The sequence below is a fragment of the Aquila chrysaetos genome (assembly GCF_900496995.4).
Source record: "Aquila chrysaetos chrysaetos chromosome W unlocalized genomic scaffold, bAquChr1.4 W_unloc_6, whole genome shotgun sequence".
NCBI classification, from domain to species: Eukaryota; Metazoa; Chordata; class Aves; order Accipitriformes; family Accipitridae; genus Aquila; species Aquila chrysaetos.
Window position 1 is genome coordinate 341,166 of NW_024470326.1, and position 17,841 is coordinate 359,006.

The 17,841-nt window shown below is 50.3% G+C and overlaps 1 pseudogene; it reads left to right on the forward strand.

Moving 5' to 3' along the window:
- The first annotated feature begins 12,443 nt into the window (after window positions 1–12,443).
- LOC121233069 lies at window positions 12,444–13,597 on the forward strand (annotated as a pseudogene).
- Window positions 13,598–17,841: the final 4,244 nt, after the last annotated feature.

The window sequence follows — 17,841 nt, forward strand, 5'->3', positions numbered from 1 at the left end:
TGGCCTAGTACACTTAATGATTGGTTATATCACACTTACATACGCATAAACTAAGAATAATAGGTTATACTAATAAAACATGCAAAACTTGTCTCAGTCCTCATTGGTCAAGATCAACTGGCGAATTGAGGTTCTTTTTGCCAAGTTCCCTTTATCGTGAATGCGCAACCTGTGTTCTTCTATTTGAGATCTTTCTTATTGTTTGTCTTCTTGTTTATTTGTCCAAGGTCTCTTCTAAAGGCGTTCTGGCATGCTCTTCGTGACATATCTATTTAGTTTTCCCATAGACCAGAGTGGAACACAGAGGTGCCTTGTAATTTGCTGTGCAAACACTTCAGCAACAGCTAAAACACTGGTGTTTTACAACACGGTCTAGGCACCAATGCAAAACAGAACACATAGGGGCTGCTACGAAGGAGAAGTGAACCCCCACCCAGCCAGACCAGGACACTTGAACCAGGGTCCCAAAAAGGGACCACAGTATGTACAGGTGGCTGACAAGTGATGGGCAGGGGAGACCATAATTTCCCCGTCTTTTGGCGAGGCTCTTCTCTCTACACTCCAGGACACTGCGGCCACCTCTGCTACCAGGTAGCCCGTGGATCACTGCTGGATCGTGTTTTGCCTTCTGTCCCCCAGCACCACCAGGGCTGTTTCCTCAGAGTGCTCTCTGGCCAGGCAGCCCCCTTCCCCAGCCACTGCAGGTGTTAGTCTATCCCAGGCACAGGATCTGGCCTTTGTCTTTCTTATCTCACAAGTTCCTGACAGGACAGTCCTTCTGCCTGTTAGGGTTCCCCCTGAATGGCATCCCAAGGCACAGGAATGGTCCTCCCAATATAGGCCACCAACAAACGTGGTGAGAGTTGCCTCCTCGGTCATGGATACAGGTGTTAAAACTGCACAGCGCCAGGAGAGTCCCTGTGCAGCCCCACAATGCGCCAATATGTCCCATTGGCCTCCAGGTAGGGTATGGCCCCTCACCACTGCTCTCAGCCTCATCATTCCACTGGTGTTTTGCCCATCTCTTTGTCTATCCATCCAGACTGTACTGTCTAACTTGAGCAGAAGAATATGAGGGAGACTGTGCCAAAGTCTTGCTGAAGTGCAGGTAAACAACATCCACCATGTTCCCCTCATGCACAAATGCACTTCCTTCATCATGAAGGAATCAGGTTGGCAGTGCCTGATTTACCCTTGGGAAGTGTGAAATGTGTTCATCTGATTCGTTGTCAATATAAACAATGCTAGGGCCGCATAATAAAATGTGACCCTCACTTTAACCACCTTGGTCGGTCCTGTATAACCACAGGCCAGGAGAAACAGATGATTGTATATAGTTCTTTTTTGCCATCCCAAACCGGTTGTTGTTAACTGCGCAGTGTTAAACAAAGATCCTAGGGGAGAAACTGAGGCATTTATCATAGTATTAAGTGAGGTTACGAACGGGTGATCTTTAGTATGTATAATATAGGGTGTATTGAAGTGGCAGTGTGTGTAAGCAATTTGTTATATGCATTTGTTGGGGGGGTGGGGGTTGTCTGTTGCAAACTTGCTTGGGTTTGGTGAGCCACCAGCTGGTGCTGGCAGGGTGTCGCCTGTGCACAGGATTCTGCGTCATGCCCGAGCAGCGAGGAGCGGAGCAGTGAGGAGATACATTGCATAGAAGACCCCTCAGCAATGAGGAGAGTTCGAGAAGTTAGAAGTTTCTAGGAGAACTGAAGACCCCTCAGCCAATGGGAGAGTCCGTGAAGTTTCTAGGGAACTGAAGACCCCTCAGCATGAGGAGAGTTCGAGAAGTTTTCTAGGGAACTGAAGACCCTCAGCCAATGAGGAGAGTTCGAGTAAGTTTCTAGGAGAACTGAAGACCCCTCAGCCATGAGGAGAGTTCGAGAAGTTTCTAGGAGAACTGAAGACCCCTCAGCCAATGAGGAGAGTTCGAGAAGTTTCTAGAGAATGAAGACCCCTCAGCAATGAGGAGTCTCGAAAGGACACGATGTAACTAATGTTAGACTATAAAAGAAGCTGGGTTTTTTCCACAGCGTGCATCTTGAGTAGGAGCAGAGACTTCTTGATCTACGCCAGCGCTGATTGCTTGCCTTTATTCATTTAATAACTTGTAAACTTGATCGAATCCTGTTTGAGACTAAATTCATTTATCACAAGGAGACGGGCGCAACTTGGGTTGTCTTCACTCTCAGAGAACCCCTACCAATTCCACGAACCTTTCAGGGACATTCCAAGAAATATCAGTTTCCCTGTAATTGCGTTACCACTGTTCTGTCCTGTTCTTCGGTGTATTTTTTCTCTAGTCTTTCATGTAGTTACACCTGTCCTGACAAAAGACCATTTGTGAAAGTCATCTTTTCAGATGCAGGCTGCCTAGCAAGGCCCTTTCCATTATGCTCCACTTCTCTCCTCCCTTGCCTTCTGTTCATTCAGATACCTCTCCCCTATGCAGCTGGCTTTGAGCTTCAGGGAGTTAAAAGCTTGCCTGTCTTCCAGTAGTTATAGTCTCTTTAGCCATTCTTTAATTGTGTTGTATCTAACTTTTCGTTATTCATCAGAAACATTTCTCGATAAGATTATCCCTTGTAGACAGGCAGCCTCATTAGGGGCAATCTGGACTTTGATTATGGTTGAGGAGTGTGACTTGTTATGAAACTTAATTATGATTTTTCTCTTGCTTTGCTTGCAATAGGGAAAATTCTTCTGGGCCTGTGTGCAGCCACTCTCTAAGGAGAGCAGGGGGAGATGATGCAATGGAGCTGTAACATCCACTGAGAGATCAGTGGATGAAACTGAGGCAAGGAAAAGAGATGTAAGCCCCAGGTGGCCAAGGTCAGAAGTGGTGAGGTTTGAGAGGTGAGGAGCAAGGTTGTCCATACAGTGTCAGAGCTCAAGGGACTGCTCTTCCTAGCTGTCCAGACCTCCTGAGGAGACACTCTGGTCATTATCATTGGAGAATGCTTCTATCACCTCTTCTCTAAACTGAAGAGTAAGAAAAACTATTCTTTAAAAAGGAAAAAAAACCATGGGTATAGGTGCAGTTTGAAATCTTCCTCCTTAACTACACTATGAATTTTTCTAATTAGCTGTACAAGTCTTGAAGACTTGGAGAAAATTGCAGGAAGAAAGAAGGCTCGTTAGAACTTTCTGTATTTTAATGAGCCCCATGGTGTGTTTGAGGCTGAGTCCATGGACTCAGCTACTGAGAGCAGACTGAAAGAAACTTCTCAAGAAGTCCAAGCAGAAGCAAAGTACCTTGAAGCATTAATGGGCCCCACTGAGGTGAGGCCATTACTGACAAAGCCTCCCCCAGGGACTCGTTAGAGCAGATACTGAGGCTGTTGATTGCAGGTAGGCAAAAGACACTGTGAAGGTGGCTCTAATGCTGAGAAATATTTGTGTTGTTTTATGCAGCAGAAAGGCCAAGCCCTGATCTCCAGGCCTTGGGCAGTACATATTCTGTCCCTCACAGGTGAGTCAGGGCTCTTCCTGGGGGCAGCAAGATGTGAGGGTGAGCAATGCCAAGAGTAGAAAACTGTTTGCAACACTCTTGGCCTCCCCCAAGCAGGGTGAGAAGAAACTAAGTCCAGAGCCTCAAAACAAGTTTTACCTGGTAGGCCTCAGTGGCAGAACTCACTGTAAATCAAGATGACAAATCCCCTTGGACCTGTTTGCCCTTCAAGCCTTGCCAGAGCACTTGGCCACTCTACTGCAGCTGTCATAACCTGTCCCATTGCTTTAACCTCCTTCCCTTCAGGCTGTTGATGTCCATCTTGCTTTCCCAGCTAGCTCTCACCCCAGCATTTCTGTTCCTTCACTGATGTCTCTCCAGCCTGGTGGATTTCCTTGCAACACAACGCCATGGCTGATCCGGGCTCTCTCTGGGTGACCTCTTGCACCACAAGGCTAACCCTTTGAGTGGACATTTCTTTCTCAACACATCCAAGTCTAACCTGTCAAGCTGCACTTTGCGCAGGTTTCCTTCTCTTCCCACTACCCAAGAAAGGCTCCCCATCTCTGAAGCCCCCTTCACGCAGGTGCGCTCTACTACATGGTGCCCTGAGCCTCCACTTACCAGCGTAAAGAAGCCCAAGCCCTCAGCCTCTCCAAAGAGCCCCATGCTGGCAGATGTCCTTGGACCGCTCCAGTTCTTCCCCACTCCTCCAGACGGGAACCCCACACCCAGACACACTAGTCCAGATGTGGCCACACCAGTGCGAGGCCAGGGGATGAGAACATCCTTGCCTGGGTGGCCACGCCTATCCGAATACCAGCCCTGTATGCAGTGGCCTATCTACTGTTTGTCGTGTTGACTACTCTCTCAAATGGCATTTTAAATGGTACTGCACCGAGGCTGCGTGCCTTCTTACTTGGGACGTAAGAAACCAGAACCTCAGGTACAGAACAATACCAAGTCACGTGGCCTGCTGCTGGCATGCAGATTTTCTCAGGCAGAGTGATGTCATAGCAACAGACCAGCCATGTGTCTGCTGATGGCCAATGACCCCATGAGATGGAGAGTCCAGTGACCCACAACCTTGCCTTGATGGCATGTGCCTCCTATGGACTATGAGCTTCTCCAGACACAATTGGTGTGTTCAGGTGATAGACCAACCCATCAGCCTTTTGGGGCATGTCAGCGGACAGCCAGCAGAAGTAGGAACCTAACCGTGACCTTTCCAAGGCCCAACGTGCATGCTGCTGTCCTGTCACGTAGCAGGCCGAGAGGTGTGGGAACCCATTATCCGAGCCCTCGTCCTGGACGGGTACCCTACAGGTACTGGGGAAAGGGATTCCACAATCAAGGGACAACTTTGCTGGCATGGCAGAGACACACTGCAGATGTGAGAGTAGATTTCTTCCTTTTCCTCTCTTTTTAGCACCTATGCCAGCATGAGTCACGGGCTGACCTATCAGCCCTTCAGAAAGAAGTAGTTGAACCTCACAGTCCCTTTCCAGCAGCTTTCCTGCTGCTGGCCTATCAACTCCAAGGGAACAGAAGGGACCTCCCAAGCCACCTTCCCAGCCTTGTGCCTCCTGACTGTCCAAGAGATCCTGAGGCACCGCTGACCTAACCATAGCATTCCCAGCCCATCTCCTCCTTGTGCCTACGAGCTATTCAGGTATAGGTCACCCTCACATTCCTGTCGCAATGCAATGTGGGACCTTTTCTGGGACATCACGAATCCCTGCGCCAGTCCAGGGGGCAAAACAGCTTACGTAAAGTGAGGAGAGGTGACAAGATATGAGGGCAGTAGAGCGTGGAAAGGAGCTTCAGGGGAGCGGTGTTCAGGTAGGAGCTTAGGGATTAGAGCTCACCTTTCAGGGTTGGGATTAGGCAAAGGCTTATGGGAGAGAGTTTGCGTTCTCCTGCTGAGGTTTCCCTGGCTAGTGTTTAAGGTGTGGCTACATTGGGGGTCAGGGTTGGTTTAGGGCTGGGGTGAGGGCTAGATTAAGGCCAACATGTTAATAATAGGGGTAGAGGCTAGGGGCTGGGTGAGCAATCCGGGTAGGTAAGTGTAAGGGTAAGGGGGTATGGGTATGGTTTGGGATTTGGCTTAGATGTTAAGCTTGAGGGTAGGGGAAAGCTAAGTCAGGTTAGGTTAGGTTAGTAAGGTGGACACTGTCAGGGGAGGAGGTGTATTAGGGGTTACGTTCGGGCTTGAGCTTAATAGTTACGAGATTAGTGTTAAGGGCTTAACAGGAATGTTTTCAGAGCAGCAACGTCCCTTAACCCATTTTACCTCTTCAAAATTCTTTTGTGTCGTGGTCAAGGACCTCTCCCTCCCCAAATCCCCATTTCTTTTGCCAGGCTCCCCTGACCTCCCCAATGTGTCTAACTGTGAGGGTGGTTAATGTGACCTTCTGGAACTCAGAGTATCTTCTCCCTGCTGACCAAGTGAGAAGACTCACAGGCCAACATCCAAGGGACATACTGTCTGCTGTGCTTGAGAGGCCTCTTCACAGCCGACCGCAGCACTGGAGGAAGGTGATGCCCTGCACCACCCCAGAGGTTCCCTGCCTGCAAAACCCACTCGGAGATCCGAAGGGTTACTGCATCACTTTCCCACATGGGTGCTTAAGTTACCACAGGGCAGCTTGGATGCCATGGCCACCTCTGTGCGGGGACAACTGAATAAAGACCGAATGTAAATTTTAGAAAAATGTGGACGCCATGCAGAAAGGAAACTATGTAATAGCAGAAAAGTCTCTTATAATTTCCAGCTTTTAATGATTCTTTTATGAAAGTTGCTGATCACGGAGGGATGATGCTGGTTCCAGAGGACTTTCTACCACTATGGAATTTCGTTCCTGATCATCCAGCCAACTTCCCCATGCACTGCATCGTCCACGTCTTCAGTACAGATGTCAAACCCAATCAGCTCGAAGGGACTATGGGAAACACCAATCCAAGGAATTGAAAGTCAAGGTACACAGCATGCCCTTCTTTTCCCCTCCCAATGGGTTTCAGCATTTACTTTTCTTGTCTTCAAGCGTGGAGATGGCTGCAAAGAGCATTTTCCCTGTCCCCTGCCAGGGAGAGGTGAAGGTGGCCAACCTGTAACATCCCAAGGTGAAGGCTGGCCAACCTGTCACACTCCCAATCAGCCTTGACAATTTTTGAAGGATGGGTTTGAGATTTGCTTTTATGAGGATCCTGGAAACCTGACTGTGATCTCTCTGACCCTTCCAAGATGTTGAGGAGGCCTCGTGTGACACCAGCCAGCTCCACCAGCAACCTCTCTGCTGCATCGCACACCACAAAAGCCGGTCTTCACATCCACACTTGGTGGGGGAGGCCCAGGACAAAGCACGTGCCCATCCATGTCCTCTGGGCTGGTTCAAAAATAGAACCAGAAGCGATCTCCTCCTGGCAGGGCCCAAACTCCATGGGCTCTCCGTGCAGCATCACAGCTTCCCTGAGCATTTTTATCAGTGTCCCCGCCCCCAACCTTTCTAGTCCACAGGCTGTGGATGAGAGGATTGAACACAGGGATCGTGTGAGGATGGTTGTAGAAAGGGGCTCTGTCAGCCTATCTCAGGAGGGCCTCTCTGGGCATCACACACCCAAGGATGAGGGTGTCGTAAATAGAAAAGAGTGGCACTAGGAGGCGGGAAGGAGCAGGTGGAGAAAGCTTTTCTGCCTGCCGTGCCGGATGGGAGACGTTACTTCAGGGCGTGGACAGCTCTAAGCACAAAGGATGACCATGTGAACAGAAGGGGAGGATGGGATCTAAAAAGAAGGTCATGACAGCAAAGCCCGCGTGAGTGTAACAGTGCCAGTGTGTGAAAGCTCAGCAATGGGGTGAAATCCACAGAAGTGGTCCACTCCACTTGGGCCACAGAACGTATCTGGGACATGACTGAATTGATTACTGCAGCTGACAGACCTCCCTAGCGAAGGAGACAGACCTGGCAGTCCTTGAGTCATGTAGAGAGCAGGGGGTGGCAAACAGCCCAGTAGTAGTACTGATCGTAGGATGTAGTAACCAGAAGTAAACACTCTGCACATGCAAAAGGACATTGAGGTCCTTACAGCTCAGTGCCTCGTTGCCTCCTCCACCCACCTTCCACAGTGCCTGCTCATGAACCTGGAGGACTTTCCTGGGGTTGCCCTAAACAAAAGACCTTTCTGTTTCCTTTTCCTGAGCAAGGCCAGTTTTAACTGCAAACACGAGGTCTTACTCCTGCTGACTCCTGCTCTCATCCTAAATGACAAAAACTGTTTCAACCTGTTGTCTGTCACAGAGAAGACCCCCCACAAACCAAGCTTCCGACCTTCATTACAGGGGAATAGTCCTCGTCCTCCCTGCTGCTCCCTGGCAAGAGCCGGTAAGCCCTCCATTGCAAGCACCACAAAGCTCAGCAAGCTGTCCCCCCGTCTCATCATCCAAAAACCATCCACAGTCTTGGGACAAGCCATTGGGTCTCCAGCTCCTCCTGGCAGTGCACATTAGGGCCACGGCATCTCAGCTGTGCAGCGTTTAGTGGAGCGCCACAGAATTCTCACAGGGAAAACCTCCTGACATGGTCCTGACCACAAAAAGAATGAACATCGAGTCTTAGGGCTGCGCTGCCCCTGCTTGCCGTCAGGAACGGCCATTAAACCTGTGTTATGCTGCACAGATCCCTGGGCCACAGACGACCTCAGCAGCATATGATCACACAACGAGCAGCAGGGCAGGTCCCACTCTGTACGGGACATAATCCTCCTGCGTGGCTTGCTGTTATCTAAACCGTGCAGCAAAATTCTCATAAAAACATCATTTCTGTTTGACTGTTGAGACGAGGAGAAGAGTTGTTCCTTGTAAGAAGAAAATCCTATAGTAGCTTGGAGGACCAAAAAGAGGAGACTGTTTTCTATGGATGGGGTCTGCATGGTTTGCTGACCATTCAGTGTAGAAAGCCCGTTCAATGCTTACCCCCCCACCACCTGGGGTTCTCACCATTAAAGGGGCCTAAAGATGATCTGCATGGTTCTCTCCTTATAGTGTTAACGATTGATGAACATAAATTTTTAAATGCAGCTCACTGTGTCCGAGTTCCGTTATTACTGGGGACATCCAGACCAGCGCCTCCTCGAGAAAAAAAATCCACTCTTCAGCACCCTTGGATGCAGGCCCCTATGGGACCAGGGAATGGGAAGGGTTGTTTGTAGTTTGCTTGAGTAACCCCCGACGCTTGATCCCAATTGGAACTTGCTGGTTGTTCCCTCCAGAGTCCTGCTCACAGCTCAAAGGCCTGGGAGACCTTGCTGGTATTAACCGAGGCTGGGACGTAGAGTACCTCAAGATCTATTAGAGCTACTCTTCCTCATTTCAGCAGTGGTCCTACCTTATCTCTTTTTTCTCCTGTAACAGTTCCTGAAGTACCAAAGTTAATCTTGGGTGCCCTTGAAACCATTTTTGAGCTCCACCGAGTTTTCTGACAGGAACCATGCTGTGTTGGGGATGATGTCCTTGAAGACAAGATGTATCCAGGCACACTCTGAAAATTCTTGTCTTTTTCATTGGACTGGAACCATCAAGGAGGAGTAAAAAACCCCTGTGTGACATTGCTTCCTGTTCTGCAATGCCGCAGCTTTGGGTGGGAGAAGGAGCAGACCTTGCCTCATGAGGCATCTGACGACTGATGCCTCTGACTGATGCTTTAGGTGTATGGCAAAACAGGGCACCCCAAATCCCACTCTCTGTGAGCCGTCTGGGACATCTATGACGCACCCAAATGAATGGGAATGCTTTCCTTGCAGCTCTGTTGACGGTCCCCTGCCAGCCTCCTTGGCATCTCGTGTAGCTCTGTGCCCCTGGATTGGACATGAAACAGAGTACCTGCCGTGATTTGTTAGGCAGTGTGGGGACGAAACCTTGGGACACATGCATTACAGTCAGTTGGTAGTACAGTAAATTCAGCTGATGGAAAGCGGAGAGACCCAGCTCTCGCTATGGTACATGACTGCAAGCGTTCATATGAAATACCTGGGTCAAGTGCCATGAGATAAGGAGTAGGAAAAGGTTCTTTTGGCCTTATAGTTGGCATAAGGCGGCCATGTCACTTGGCCAAAGGAATTTCTCCAACCAGGCTCATGCATGATCCCAAGAGGTTGCCCTGTCTTATGAACTTCTCTGTTACAGGTTGCTGTTTACCTAATGTATCTTGGACCACCTCTGCGCCGTTTCAAATGTCACCAGGGATTTGACTGAACACCTGGACTCCTGCCTTTGCTCTCCCTGAATTCAGATGGGAGCTGATAGATGAGGACAAGGGAGCTCACCATGCAGGGTCTATTTTGCTTCACACCACCGAACTGAGTCAAGAGGATTCCCACCTCCTGTGGCTTTGTGGTGTGCATGGGAGGAGCTGAGCCTACTTCAAATAACCATGAAAGAAACGCTAGGATGATTTGCCTCCATTGACCCATGGATCCCTCTCTCTGTAGCTTTAAAGGAGACCCTGCCTTTCACTCTTGAGTATCCTGTCTAAAAAATAACATGCAAAAAGTATACTTTAAAAGTAACTCTGAGAGAAGGGATTACGTTTTGACAACAAGAAAAAACAAGGTAAATTGTAGATGTTAACTTTGTCTCCGAGAGGGAATTTTTATTTCAGGAAAAGAAAAGAAGTGGGTCTCTCCCTAGCTGAAGGAGGGAACATCAGTGATTGCTTCAGCCTGTTTCCCAGCAGGTTCCCCTGAGCCCCAGGGACTCCTGGAGGCAGCCCAAGGGGGCAGAGAAAGTGCTGCCTTGGGCTGGTCCTCTGCTGCTGAGCTGGGCTGGGATCCTGGGACAGAGGGAGCTCATGGCAAGCAGGCAGCATTTCAGAGAGACAGCTCTGCCCAGGAGCAGCTCCTCTGCAAAGCGCAGCAGGGTTGAGGGCACTGCCTGCAGGCACCGAGGGGAGAGGAGTGAGGCAGAGAGAGACGTAAAAGGCAGTCTGGGGTAGGAGGACAGAGGAGAGCTGACCTGGAGAAAAATCTTGACAGCCCTTCACGGGGTAAGTCTCTGGCTGCAGGGCAATGCAGCTGTGGTTCCTGGAATGACCTCCTAAAGCTGGCACATGCCACAGCCTATGGGATCTGTCAGGAGGACTCTCACAGTTTGTGCAGTGTAGAGACAAAGGACGCGCTTTGGAGCAGAGGTTCCCTGCTGCACCCTCAGAGGGACAGGGCATGTCAGCTGCCTTCACCCGGGGATGGCTGCGGAGTGTGAAGCTGGGTGTGCAGCCAGGGGTGCCCAGGGCTGTCCTGCTGAGCAGGGTCCCTGCACCCCAGGGGGCTGTGTGCTGGGGCAGGGACTCTGCCGCTGGTCAGGGTAAGTACTCAGCCTGCCTGGGGAGCTCCAACAGCAGACAGGGGAGAAGCTGTGGGTGGAAGAAGCAACTTGCAGCAGGGCAGGGTCCTTCTGCTGACAAGAGGGTGCTGTGTGGGTCAGGGCTGCTCACAGCTCCAGATCAGCCCCGGGGCATTTCTGAGGCCACTTTTCAAGGGGAAGCTCAAAGCAGGGATTGCTATAAAGTTAAGGAGCTTTCCAGAGCCTGGGTTTTCTCTTTCCTAGTCTTGGCGAATTTTCAGGACAAATGGAAAAGGAGCTGTCAGGCTTGAACAGCTCACTGAGACTCGGGAGCTGTAACTCTGAGGGATCAGTCAGTCTGACAGGAGCCTCCTGAAGTAGAGCACAGGGACTGAGAACAACTGCCCTGGCTGTGCTGGTGCCTGGGAGGTGGCATGCACAGCTGCGGAAGGGTAACTCTTTCCTGATTTCCCTGCTGCCTCTCCCTTTGCCTCTCTGAGACAGACCATCACTGCTTTTTTCCTTGGTTTTCCACTTGTCTGTGTTAATTTTATCTTGCTGCTGCTGTCAGGCTCTCTGGGGTGGGAGTTTCAGCTGCAGAGTCACACACTGGTCTTGTGGGTCCTCCCCTGCAGCTGTGTCCATGGGAACAAGTGTCCCAGCTTTCCTCTCATCTGAGGGGTGATGCTCAATGCTGTCTGTGGGGCTGGGGAATGAGCTGATTCTCCCTTACAGAGATGCCATCACAGTAGGTCACTTGACTGTCACCTCAGAGCGTCCTTCCAAGCTGTGAGCTGCCCTGCAGGATGCAAACCTGTCTCACAGCAGCTTTCTGTTATCGGAAAGCCCCATGGAGAAGCACAGAGATGCTATGACTGAGGAAATGCTCTTGGGTTGGTGAAATGAGCCCAGTGTGTCCTTGCCTAGAAGCAGGGTGCTGAGACTTTGAGAAAGGGTGAGACATTTGGTGGTCTGCAGTGGATGTCTCTGCTCTCAGTAGTGTCTGGTGGCTTTTCAGGGTAAAATATGGGAGCGTGATCACCCTCCAACCTCAGACAGGTGCAAGCACAGTGAAAGTGGGAACTAGACAGAAGGACAGAGCAGCTCCCCCTCTCTCTGCACTAAGCCACAGGCAATCCTCCTGACTTGCCTGGCTCATGCTGTTCTCCCAGACTGCAGCAGAAATGCTGAAGGCTTCCGAGATCTAAGAAAACTCCCCAGGGGCGATGTAGGCAGCTGTAAAAAACCCTAGAACTCTAAAACTATTTTTACCTTCCTGGGTCCTTAGCACTGGGAGTGCAGGTGCTGACAACCCCTTCTGCAGTTAGGAGTGGATTCAGCTGACAAAGTCAAACACCAGACTGGCCCCTGCCCGCACCCATCCCATGAACCCACTGCTGCAGAGCAGGGCTGACTTCTCAAGAGCCCATGGGCAGAGGCCCTGCTCTTCATTGCACGCTCGGCCAGCACCAAGCAGGGCTCCAGCCACAGGACCTGAAGGAAGGTTCTCCTAAGAAAAGGAAAAGGGTCTGTGTGTGTAAGAATGGGAGCGTCTACGGGAAATGGCTTTGATATTGCTCAGAGAATAATGCCCTGACTCTTCCCTGTCTTTTTTCTACTTTGAAAGCACCCCATGCCCAGAGGAAGAAAATGTCCAACGGCAGCTCCATCGCTGAGTTCCTCCTCCTGGCGTTTGCAGACACGCGGGAGCTGCAGCTCTTGCACTTCTGGCTCTTCCTGGGCATCTACCTGGCTGCCCTCCTGGCCAACGGCCTCATCATCACCGCCGTAGCCTGTGACCACCGCCTCCACACCCCCATGTACTTCTTCCTCCTCAACCTCTCTGTTCTTGACCTGGGCTCCATCTCCACCACTGTCCCCAAAGCCATGGCCAACTCCCTCTGGGACACCAGGGCCATCTCCTACCCAGGATGTGCTGCCCAGGTCTTTCTGTTTCTCTTTTTGATCTCAGCAGAGTATTTTCTTCTCACTGTCATGGCCTACGACCGCTACGTTGCCATCTGCAAACCCCTGCACTACGGGACCCTCCTGGGCAGCAGAGCTTGTGTCCACATGGCAGCAGCTGCCTGGGGCAGTGGGTTTCTCTATGCTGTGCTGCACACTGTCAATACATTTTCAGTACCCCCTCTGCCAAGGCAATGCTGTGGACCAGTTCTTCTGCGAAATCCCCCAGATCCTCAAGCTGTCCTGCTCAGATGCCTACCTCAGGGAAGTTGGGGTACTTGTAGTTGCTGTGTGTTTAGCTGTTGGGTGGTTTTTTTTCATTGTGCTGTCCTATGGGCAGATCTTCAGGGTTGTGCTGAGGATCCCCTCTGAGCAGGGACGGCACAAAGCCTTTTCCACCTGCCTCCCTCACCTGGCGTGGTCTCCTTGTTTATAAGCACTGGCACTTTTGCCTACCTGAAGCCCCCCTCCATGTCCTCCCCATCCCTGGACCTGCTGGTGGCAGTTCTGTACTCGGTGGTGCCTCCAGCCTTGAACCCCCTCATCTACAGCATGAAGAAACCAGGAGATCAAGGATGCCCTGAAGAAAACCTAATCACTGGATGCTTTTTAGAAAGGAATCAGCTGTCTCCTGTCTTCTGCATAGTACTTATATCTCTTTGCAGACCAAACCTGTCTTCTGCTGGTCTTTTTATGGTGATTTTTGGGTGTGGTTTTTATTTCTTCTATGTCACTTTCTTTTACTTATCTGAAAGCTTTCCACAAAGAAATGTCTGTCTTCCTCTGGTTTCTAATTCACAGTCGATCCAGATTTTGTGTCCTGGAGGCTGTGCAAATGAGCTATGCCCTCTGTGTGTTTAAACAAAATAAAGGGCCCTGCAGTGACTTGTTCTTCTGAGATCCTTCCTCCAAGACCTTCTCTGCAGCTGCAGGGAGCAGTGCCTGTGTGCACAGGGGAAGAAGAAAAAAGTCCAGGCACAGCGGCAATGCCAGGGAGCACCAGCGCTTGGTCTTTCCCCAGCTGCTCTCTTCGCACTGCCATGCTTTCCTTCTGAACCCTTTGGTTGGTGTAAAGCCTGAGTGCTCCTCAAGCATGGTTAGAGTCCTGCTGTGTGGCAGGCCTGTGGCTGCAGGCAAGTACAGGCAGTGGGCACTTGTGTGACAGAGCTGGCATCCATTGCAGCATTTCCATCATACAAGGGGATCTCTCCATGCCTTGTGCCACAGATGCCCACCAGCCCTGGGGCTCACCCCTCTCCACCCCCGAGGAGCTGCTGTGCCCTTCAGAGGGTTTGAGGCTGTGGGGTGAGTGCCCAGAGCTCTGCCGCACCCTGTGGTGGGCACTGGTGTGGGGCCATGCCAGACTGGGCTGTGCTGGGGAGAGGGCAGGGGAGGTGCAGAGAGGTTAAGGGAAGTGGGAAGAGTTTAGGGGGAGCTGGTCTGGGCTGGAAAGCACCCAGGAGAGAACAGTATCAGTGTGTAGTTTGTAGTGTGTGACCATGCAGGGCAAGGACTGACACCGGGGGTTGTGGTGCAGAGGCAGGACTTGCGGCAAGCATGGAAGACATGCAGGTGCAGAGCACAGAAGAGGCCGGTCGGTGCCCTTGCGGTGTGGTCAGACAGGGAAGGTGGCTCAGGGTCTTCATCAGTCCCAACATCTCTTTTTGGCCATGTCCAGCACTTGCCAGTTATTCCAGGTTTACAGGTAAGTTTGGCTGTGAGGCCACCTCCACCTTCCTGCTGGGCCAAGGGCTGGTGTGGGGGAATGGACAGCCCTGCCCAGCCTCGCTCCTTCCCCAGACCCTGGCGCAGAGCTGTCTGCAAAGCTCCACATGGGACAAGGCTGGGGCAGGGCAGGGGTCGGGCGCTGGGGCAGCTGCAAAAGTAGGAGGGTCATAAATCAGAAATGGGGGAAATTTTCCCACCCCGACTCTCCCCTTTCCCGTGCTGTGCCTGCAGAGTGGGGCTGTGCGACCGTGTATGGTCAGTAGGGCTGGGCCAGCACAGGGACAGGGCGCTGACAGGGGCCATGAAGCAGCTGCCAGGAGGTGCCTTCATGGACACTTGTTCTCAGAATTGCATACCAGAGGCTCATCACTGAGAACTCATAGCTATTTTCTCAAGTAACAAGAAAATTAAAAAGCTTTAGTTCATCATCGAGAATACTAAGGAGTTCCCTTTCAGCGCTGTCCTGTTACTGCTAGTAGTGATAGTTCCACTAATTCAAAAAAGGTCCTGGAGAGCTTCTGTATTTTCCCCTGGCTCCAAACCTCAGGCTGCTCAGACACGGAAAGTGCTACCTCAAACCTCTGCAAACCAAATCTCTCCCACCTGCTCTCATCCACACTCTTTTATCCTGGAACACTTCTAACCATCATGTCAGCACACTGCCTGGTCTCTTTTTTATCTGGGTGAAGTCAGGGTGCTCCCTCGTAAAGCCTTCCCTACCAAAGTCTTTTCTACCTGCTGATCCTGCTTGTATCCCCTCACACAACGTACAGCTCCAACTTCCTTCTGCAGAGCTCCATGGGATGGACAGTTTTCCCTGTTCTTTCACGAGAAAAGGTGACAAACAGGAAGACTCCTTGCCAGGAAGCCGCAGCCTTGGGTGTTGCTCACTTGGTTCTTCCTGGCACTTCATTCAGCCTCTGTTTTTCTGTATTAGGTGTTTTTCTGTAGCTACTCTTTCTGCAGAGATCTTAAAAAGACAATGATTTCATAAAAGATGGTCATAAAGGCCCTGTTGTAGACAACTATGTTTGCCATGAGCTCTGGAGGGAGTCAGGAAGATCGTTAATAAGCACCAGGAATATGCAGGAATCTCAAGGCCTCTTCTGAAGAGCAAGCAGCTCTGAGCAGCACTCATTGATTGGCCGTGTGTAGGGCTCAGAGAGAGGGTCGAGGGATGTCAGTGAGAAACGAGGAGGTGGCTGATGGCTTTAGCAAATCCTGAAACCCTCTCTGAGGCCAGAAAATGGAAAGCAGTGGATGTCTGTGGATGGGGAAGAGGAGGAGGTGTGTCCTGGGAAGATGTCAGGAAGCAAGACCCCTCTTCTGCAAGTCAGGGATGAAAGAGTTTTTTTTTTTTTCCATGTTGTGTACATGCCTAGGAGATGGAGAATGCCTGCTGATTCACGGGTACTGACACCTCAGAGAGGTGCCCGGCAGCACTGATTTTCCTGAAAGGGTATCACAGGACCACAAAACTACAGTAGAGTTGAGGTTTGAAGGGACAGGACTGGACCCAGTATTGACCCCTGCAGTGCACCACTGGTGACCTGCCTCCAGGGAGACCTCGTGCCACTGACCACCATTGTGTGGGCCGGCCACTCAGCCAGTTTTCAATCTACCTCACTGTCTGCTCATCCAGCCTGTGCTTCAGCAGCTTCTCGATGAGGATTTTATGGGAGACAGTGTCAAAAGCCTTACTCATCTACCAAGGCAGCCATTGCATTGGAGAGGTTTATCAGGTTGTCAAATAGGAAATGGGATTTCCTTTCATCGAGCTGTGCTCTGGCCTTCTGTGGTGTATCAGTTAGGGTCTGGCACTTGGAGGGCCATGATGTTATGCCATTGTATAGCCCATAAAGATTTGGCCACCTCAAAAAAGTGATGATAGGTGGGAAGTGCTACCAGTTTTGGACATTGCTTGATAGCAAAGAAATAATAGTGGGCTCTGTCCAACCTCTCCAACCTCCATTGCTCTCAGCTCTGTTTAGATATGAAATGCAGATGTCAAACGCTTTAATATAAACTTGTCCTGAGAACAGTTTTGCCATTCAACATGTTCACAGGAAATGCATTTTAGAAATGACTGTATAAATCTAGATTTACAGTAGAGGGAGAGAAAGGGGAAGCAGCTTGCTGTTCCATGTCAATGGCCAATAGAGAAAGCAATCATGAGGATTTATAGAAAACCCTCAAAACTCTGGAAATGAAGACTTCTTACACACTTATTACACAGAGCTCTTTTCTGCATATGTTTCAACGTATATCTATCATCTCCACTCATGGGTTGATTCAGTTGCCCACACGGGGGTGGCCACTGCCTCCAGGATACCCTGAGGTAGCTGAAGACCTCATGTGGGACATAGAAGTGTGATGCACACTGATGGCAGAACTATTGGAGCATGAGCTGGTGGACAGGCAGGTTGCATCAAAGCCTCTTGGCTGAGACAAGTGATTTCTTTCCCTTGACTAGCAAGGGAAGCCTGGGCAATTGCACCCAAGCTGTCTAGTGTTAGAGGTGATTGCTGTCATCCCTGCCTTCACCTACAAGGGAGTCACCTGTAGAAATTTACCATGCAGCAAATGAAAAACAAGTGTGTCTAGATGATGCAGAGTCTGCTTGAAGATGTGCCTGCAACTCAGATATGTTGGGGTTAGTGCAGATTTGGCTATTCAGAAGGGAGCATTTCCTTCCCTTTGTCTCTTTGCATCCCTCTGTGAGTCGAGGGAGCTTGTGACTTCAGTGTGTGACACGCTGTCTGCAAAAGAGTGAGTATGGACAAATAAACAAACAAAATCCAGGACAGGGAACATTTTGGGAGATCATGGGATCTCTGACTGAACACAAAACGTGTTTTTTCTTGGTCTAAGGTTATCCTCTGTAGGAAGCAGGTTTCAGTGGATGTAATGTGGACTTAATACCTAGCGGAGGAATGTCTTCTATTTTTTACTGAACTATGCCTGCCTTTGTTTTTGCTTGTTGGCAATTAAGAAACACGCTTCTGTGTCTGTGTGCCTCTCACTCTCCAAGAAAAACAGGTGGGAATTGGTGCCAACAGGCTGAAACATGCAGCTACAGCCTTCAGTGGCGAAAGCTCAGATTGGAACAGGGCTGCTCCAAGTCCCAGGTGGCTGATGAGAGACATGGTAGGTTGGGGGTAGGGATGAAGACTGACCATAGGTTGTGGAACATGAAGGCTCTGGATTTTCACATCTATCCAGACTGCATTAGGAGATGCACAGGATCAATATCAGTTAGAGATTGCTGACATCAATTCATGTATAAGAAGAAAAATAACGTGGAGAAAAAGAAACCCTTTCTTTTTGGTGCTGTTAGGTGTTCATATCATTCCAT